This window comes from Phyllostomus discolor, chromosome 12, assembly GCF_004126475.2.
Source record: "Phyllostomus discolor isolate MPI-MPIP mPhyDis1 chromosome 12, mPhyDis1.pri.v3, whole genome shotgun sequence".
Classification (NCBI taxonomy): Eukaryota; Metazoa; Chordata; class Mammalia; order Chiroptera; family Phyllostomidae; genus Phyllostomus; species Phyllostomus discolor.
In genome coordinates, this window is record NC_040914.2 from 16,142,022 (window position 1) to 16,149,561 (window position 7,540).

The following is a 7,540-nucleotide window of genomic DNA, read 5'->3' on the forward strand; positions in this document are numbered from 1 at the left end:
CACGCTCCTGACTCCACGGTGCCCGGTGACCAGCTGTGGTCCAAGGCCCCCCATCATCCCCCCCACACACACACATGCTTCTGCCAGGAATGTTCTAGTCTTCTGACTCCCCACTGTTCCTCAGCCGGGTGTACCCCCAGGCGGCCTCTGCTCCGTCCCACCCTCCGCCCCGCCCGGCAGGACAAGCCCCCACTCCAGTGGACTTCCCAAATCTGTCCCCTTCATACAGGAACAGGGTCCTTCCTCCCCAAGCCCCTGCCCCCTCTCCACCCCTGGCAGGTTCCCTCTTTTCTGTCCCCAGCAAGCGAAAGGGGCTTTCTGGGCTCCTTCCTGGAGCACAACTTCTACTTTGTTTCCCACAGTGACAATAAACCCAGGTGGTCCGCCCGCTCCATACCAGTCTCAGTAGCGCAGGCTGGCCCCCAGCTGTGTCTCCTCGTGTCTGACCCTGACTGACCTCCCGGTCAATACGTGACCATGGCTGCCCTCCGCGAAGATTTGTTTGGCCCTACTACATGTTGGGCATTGTTTTAGGGGCTTAGGGCACACCAGCAAATGAAACAGACCCAGATCTCTGCCCTTGAAGAGATGACGCGTTATGCAGGGTGGGGAGCGGGGAGGGAAGACAATATGAGAGAAACAGGATAAATCGTGAATCGTCTATGATGTTAGAAAGGGTTGAGTGTCATGGGGGGGGAAGGTCATAGGCATCATTTCAGCTCATTTAGTGTTTCCAGAGTGCTGGGCAGGCACACAGGATGCAGGAGTGAACTTGGTGGTTGGATAGAATAGCGTTTTGAGCAACAACTTGGAGGGAGAAGGTGACACAGACGCATCTGGAAGTGCCTGGAAATCGATCCACTTCTGAAAAAAGTGGAGGCAGCATCCCAAGGAGCCACCCCTGCTTCTCGTATTCAAGTAACTGTATGAGCTCTAATGAAATGTATTTGCAAGCCATCACCATAAAGCCTGGCCACTCGGAACAACAGATTCATCATCTCACAGTCCTGCAGGTGAGAAGTGCAGGCCAGCCCGGCCGGTTTCTCTGCTGAAAGCGCTGTCGCCCGCTGCTGTGCTCTTCCGGAGAGGCTGCAGGGAGGATCTGTGCCCAAGCTCATTCGGGTTGTTGGCAGAATCCAGTTCCCTGCACCTGTGAGACCGAGGTCCCTGCTTCCTCTCTGGGTGTCAGCCAGGAGCTGCCCTTAGCCCCTGATGGCATGTGAGCCCTGCGTCTCGGAGACAGCCTCACATGACCCCTCGCACACTTGGAATCTCTCCAGCTTTCCTTCCTCCTGAGTCTCTCTACTGCCTCCGGCTGGAGAGAGTCCTCGTGTCCATCGTCTTGAATGGGTTGTGTCTTGGGACTAGGACTCCCTGGATACTCAGCACCACTCTTCCTATCTTTTCTTTTCTTTTCTTTTCTTTTCATTTTAGAGAGAGGGGAAGGGAGGGCGAGAGAGGGAGAGAAACATCAATGTGTGAGAGAAACATGAATCAGTTACGTCTTGCACGTGCCCCACCCGACGATCAGGCCCACAGCGCAGGCACGTGCCCCCACCGGGAATCCAACCAGAGACCTTTGGCTTTGCAGGACGACGCCCAACCAACTGAGCCACGCTGGCCAGGGTGCTCCCTATCTTGAAGTCTGTAACCTTAATTACATCTACAAGTCCCTTTTGCTATGTAACATAACACATTCATTAATCATAACATAATCTAATCATATCACATGAGGGAATGTTATCTGGAGTTGAGGCAGCCTTCTTGAGGCCATGAGGCAGGAAGCTGGGAAAGATACTCAACACATTGAGGATGGAGAATGGATAAAAGGATTTATTTCACTGAGCCATGAAGTTAGCCTGGGGTCCCTGGTAAAGTCACAGCTACGGTTTTTGCCACTGGGAAGCAGGCTGTCTTTTGTTTGCAGCTGAATGCATCCCACCTGGTGCCCTGTCCAGTCACCATTGGACATGTTTGTTGGAATTGCTCACTTCGCGATCAAAACCCTGATCACCTAGAAGTCTAGAGCCCATGGTGCTTGTGTCCTTTGTCTGGACGCTGGTAAAACTTCTTTGAGAAGGAGCCTACGCAGACTCATGGCTCTGTCTGAGAAGGGATTCCCGTCTAGCTGCCTTCGAGCCCATATGGGGGAACTCAGGCTCACGGGGGAGAACAAAGTTTTCCCCAGGGTCAGAGAGCTGAGCCTTCTTGGAGCTCCTGGGAAGCTCAGTTTGTACTTGTGCCTTTTCGTGCCTTGTATGTAGGAGAAGCAGAAGCATTGTGAATTCGAAGAGGAAGGGTGAGGGGTAAAGCACCCACATGACGCAATCCCAACAGCTCAAAGCTTCGACTGGAAGCATCTATAACCAGGAACCCCTGCGCAAACACACATACACCATCCCACACCCCTGAAGGTGCTGCCCCATACTTGTTGCCATGACTAATAGGGTAACACAGAAGACAGACAAAAGATTAGCCTACAGACATGCAGACATTTGTAAATGGTTTTTTAAAAGATTTTATTTATTTATTTTTAGAGGGGAAGGGAGGGAAAAACAGGGAGAGAAACATCAATGTGTGGTTGCCTCTCGCATACCCCCTGCTGGGGATTTGGTTCGCAAGGCTGGCACCTGCCCTGACTGGAAATCAAACCAGCGATGCCTTGCTTCTCAGGCAGGCACTCAGTCCACTGAGCCACACCAACCAGGGCTTAAATGGGTCTTTAAATTGATTTGAGAGAGAGAGAGTGAAACACTGATGTGAGAAATATTGGTCAGTTGCCTCCTGTATGTGCCCCTACCAAGGATCAAACCCACAACCTAGGTATGTGCCCTTACCAGGAATCAAGCTCTCAACAATTTGGTGTATGAGACAAGGCTCCAACCCACTGAGCCACCCAGCCAGGGCCACGCAGACATGTTATTGAGCTCATGGGCATTGTAGTACAGACACATCATCTCTCAGTGATGGTTCACAAGCAAACTTGCTGGGAAGCTTCTCTGGCTGAGATATTCTCCCCTCGCCACCAGAATAACTTCACCAACACTGTCCCCATCCTACCCCCTCCATCCACTGCCATAACCATCTGCAACCCGCCACACCCAGTCTAAGCCTTGACTTCTAGAACTTGGGGCACCGGCGATTGGACAGTGAAATGCTTCAGCTCTTCCAAATAGCCCGTTGCGTACAAGGTGCTACAAGTTTGCCTAAAGGTCACGCAGCAACAATTTTGTAAGTTACCTGGCTCTCAACCAGAAGCAAGGAAGGAAAGAGTTTCTGATCTTTTATAATCAAGCCAGCCATGAAAACTGCATGTCAGGGAGATGGTGGGGACCGGAAAGCATGGGGGAGGGGGAGGGGAGGTTCCGGAGTGGGGCAGTGAGAGGCTCCCAGGAACCGAAGGACGTCAGAGACACACCAATGACGTGAGGGTCTTAGCTCGAGTTGCCGAGGACCACGTACAAGCTGCTGTATGTCCTCGGAGAAGGGTGAGGGAAGGGGGGAGTTCCTATTTGAACTGTGAATTTTTAAACAGATTTTATTTATTTTTTTTTTAGATAGAGGGGAAGGGAGGGAAAAAGAGAGGGAGAGAAACATCAGTGTGTGGTTGCCTCTCATGTCCTCCACCAGAGACCTGGCCTGTAACCCAGACATGTGCCCTGACTGGGAATCAAACCGGCGACGCTTTGGTTTGCAGGCCTGACTGAGCCACACCAGTCAGGGCTGAACTGTGAATTTTTTTAATGCAGTTCCACTCTGGGACTGAGCCACATGAGTCACGGTTTCCTCAGGGCTTACACAAAGTATGTAAATAATAACAGTAACAATGCAACATGAAGGAGGGTGTTTGCCATCCTAACGGTTCTTCACTAGTGGGATACAGGCTATGGAACTGATCTGTTCCCACTCAACATGCAGACCTCCGTCTAGAGCAGTTTTTTGAAAAAAGGTAAGAGATTGGGGAGTGATAAGAATCTTCTACTTACTATGCAAGTAACCTCAAGTCTGTCAAAACGTCTGGCCTCTGCAACAAGCCTCAGTTTCTCCATTTTTGGCTCTGGAAGGAGTTGGCCTCTCTAGGAAGGGTGCCAAAGGCTGGCTGCACTGTGGCCGACCTCTCCGCGTCTCTGAGAGAAGCCACGAAACCTTGGTCAGCCCTGTCCAAGGGAGGGGGGCTCTCTGTCCTGGCCTGGCCTCCACCACCCACAGATGCCTCCGCCTCCCCCACCCCGCCCCCCCCCCAACTGTGGGACGGACACACCTGGTTCCTAACCCAGGGTCCGAGGCCCTCACTCCCTGCAATTCTTTTTTTTTTTTCTTTAAAATTTGAAAGATCTGGAAATCCCCCTGGATGCCCCCCTGTCCCTAGCTCACCTCCAACATCCAATCAGTCACCAAATCCCGTGCGTTCCATCTCTGTTTTTTAAAGATTTTATTTATTTATTTTCAGAGAGAGGGGGAGGGAGGAAGAAAGAGGGAGAGAGTGCTGGCTGTTGTAGCTCAGTGGATTGAGCGCAGGCCGGTGAACAAAAGGGTCGCCGGTTTGATTCCCAGTCAGGGCACATGCCTGGGTTGTAGGCCAGGTCTCCAGTAGCAGGTATGTGAGAGGCAACCACACATTGGTGTTTCTCTTCTTCTCTTTCTCCTTCCCTTTCCCTCTCTTTAAAAATAAATAAATATTTTTTTTTAAAAAGAGAGGGAGGGAAACATTAATGTGTGAGAGAAACACCATTTGGTTGCCTCTCACACGCCCCCAGCTGGAGGCCTGGCCTGCAACCCAGGCATGTGCCCTGACTGGGAATTGGACCGGTGACCTTGTGGTTTATAGGCCAATGCTCAATCTAGTGAGCCATACCAGCCAGGGTGGTTTCCCTCTTTTAATGAACTATTTTATCTATCCCCTTCTCCTCCTCCTTGTTATCTTGCCTTAAGCAACATCACCATCTTGTCTCACCTGTGAAATGCCACCACCTTCACCCTGGCCTGCATTGTCTCTAGACTTAAATCCTCCAACCCACCCACCAGAGGCTGGTCACCTTCCCAAATCCCAGTTCTGAATCAGAGTCCCTCCCTTCTGAAGAGGGAGGCCCAAGACCCCGACCCCCACCCCTGCTGACCCTGCAGAACAACCTCTGCACACACAGAGGGAGGGGGCTCGCAGACATCTCCCTACATGCATTTTGGAGGCTGTTTTTTCCTCTAAACAGAACAATGCTTCCTTATCTTGCTGAGCTGAACTCCACAGAACTCCTGGGCTAGAGAGAAGGCTTAAGCCCCAAGAGAAGGGTGGGAAAGTGTGTGCCTCTTTGGGTAAGCAAAACCCACCCCACCCACCTGGTGGGTGGATTGGAGGATTTAAGTCTAGAGACAATGCAAGCCAGGGGTGAAGGTGGTGGCATTTCACAGGTAAAAGAAGATGGCGATGTTGCCTAAGGTGAGATAACAGGGTGGAGGCAAAGCGGGAAAAAGATGAGATTTCTGCTTCAAAGATGAGCCTGATGTCCGAGGGAGCCTTGAAGGCAGGGTAAGTCTCATGGTGTCGTGGTGAGTAACGTTGGGGTCCCTCCCAGCAAGTGAAGCTTGTTTGGTGTCTGTCCATAGGTACACAGAGGTGATGCACCCATGTGATACCTTAGTCCCAGCCCCCCTGCCGCTCCCCCACCCTGCTCCAGTCTTTGTGTGTTTCAGGGGGCCCTGCAGCAGAGTGGATAAGGGCCAGGTCAGACAGAAAGGGGTTCGAAGCCCAGATCCCCTACCCACTAGCTGTGTGACCTCGAGCAAGAGGCTGAACCTCCCTAAATCTCAGTTTCTTCTCCTACACAACGGGCATAACCATGACACCATCCTCTCAATGAAGTGATGAGAGGCTGAGCTCAACAGCTCAGCAGAGGGTGAAGTTAATTTTTAGTTCATTTAAAGAAGTTCATCGATGGTTAATTAAATTAATTCATTTTTGAACATTTGTATTTTCCCTGTACAGGGACAGGTATCAACTCTAACTCCTAATAACCCACCGATGGAGGTCCTACTATCAGCCTCATTTCACAGACCAGGAGGGTAAAGAAGTCGCCCAAGATGACCAAAGCCCGGAAGTGGTGGAGCAAGAACTTGAACCCAGGTCTCTGGGTATGAAGTCAAGTGTAGGTCCTGTGCGACCCTGGCCAAGTCTCTCTGATTCTCTGAGCCTCAGTTTACCCTCCTCTCAACTGGAAAGAATAACACCCATAGCTTCTTCCTAAAATGGTTGGATGGATTTCCTGAGTAAACCTAGAACTGTGCCTTGTTAGTTCTTTGTAATTTAACTAGCAATATTTATGATTAACAATGATGTCATTTTAATAGCTAGAATTTAGTGGGCACTATATAATGTTAGTTATAACTAAATATGTCTATTCTAATAATATTTGTAAAGATTTTATTTATTTATTTTTAGAGAGGGGAAGGGAGGGAGAAACAGGAGAGAGACGTTAATGTGTGGTTGCCTCTCGAGTGCCCCCTATTGGGGACCTGGCCCACAACCCAGGTATGTGTCCTGACTGGGAATCGAACCAGTGGCCCTTTGGTTCACAGGCTGGCACTGAATCCACTGAGCCACACCAGCCAGGGCTAACAATATTATTAATAGCAGATAGATTTAGTGACCATTTCCCATATGCAGACATTGGCTAAGCCCCAGTGATACCAGTGACTTGTCACAACCACAGGTCACAGGAGCACCAACAAGGGTGACACTTAGAACAGGCAAATGCTTAAAATCCCTAGAATATAAAAGTCCCTGAAAAACATGAGGAAGAAGAAAAGCATGCAATTTGTATGTGGGTGAAACACGCACTAGGCGATTCAAATGTGACTAGAGGTGGGTGGGTGGGTGCCTTCTCCTCCCTGCAGGCTCCAGACCCTGGATGTCTCATGGAAGGTTCTCTGACCTTCCAGCTCACTTACTCATCCCTCAGCCTGCTGCGTCCCACGAAGCCCTTTTGTGTCCACTATTAGACTGTTCATCACAAATGCCTTTAGTGGGGTCGTTTTCGTGGTTCCTCCTGGGTTATGTTTCCAAAATCCCCTTGCGTTACTCAGTGACATCAGACTCTTTCACTTCCTGTTTTGTCTGCGCCATGGAGTCTGCCGTCTGGACTGGGTGATCCATCCTCTCTCTGTTAGTTCCCTGTGGCTGCCGTCACACATTGCAACAAACTGAGTGGCTTAAGAAAACACGAATGCATTATCTCCCAACTCCAGAAGTCACCAACAGTCAGAAACAGCTCCGCATTCCTTCTGGGTTCCAGGAGAGAGCCCACGTCCTTGCCTTTTCCAGCTTCTAGATGCTGTCTGTGTTCCTTAAAGATGTTGTTTTCTTTTTAAGTCCTCACACAAGGACATGTTTTATTGATTTGAGAGAGAGAAAAACATCGATCGGTTGCCTCCCCTATGAGCCCCAATCAGGGATTGAACCCACAGCCTATGTGCCCTGATTGAGAATTGAATCCACAGCCTTTTGGTGCGTGGGACAATGCTCCAACCAAAGGAGCCGCCCAGCCAG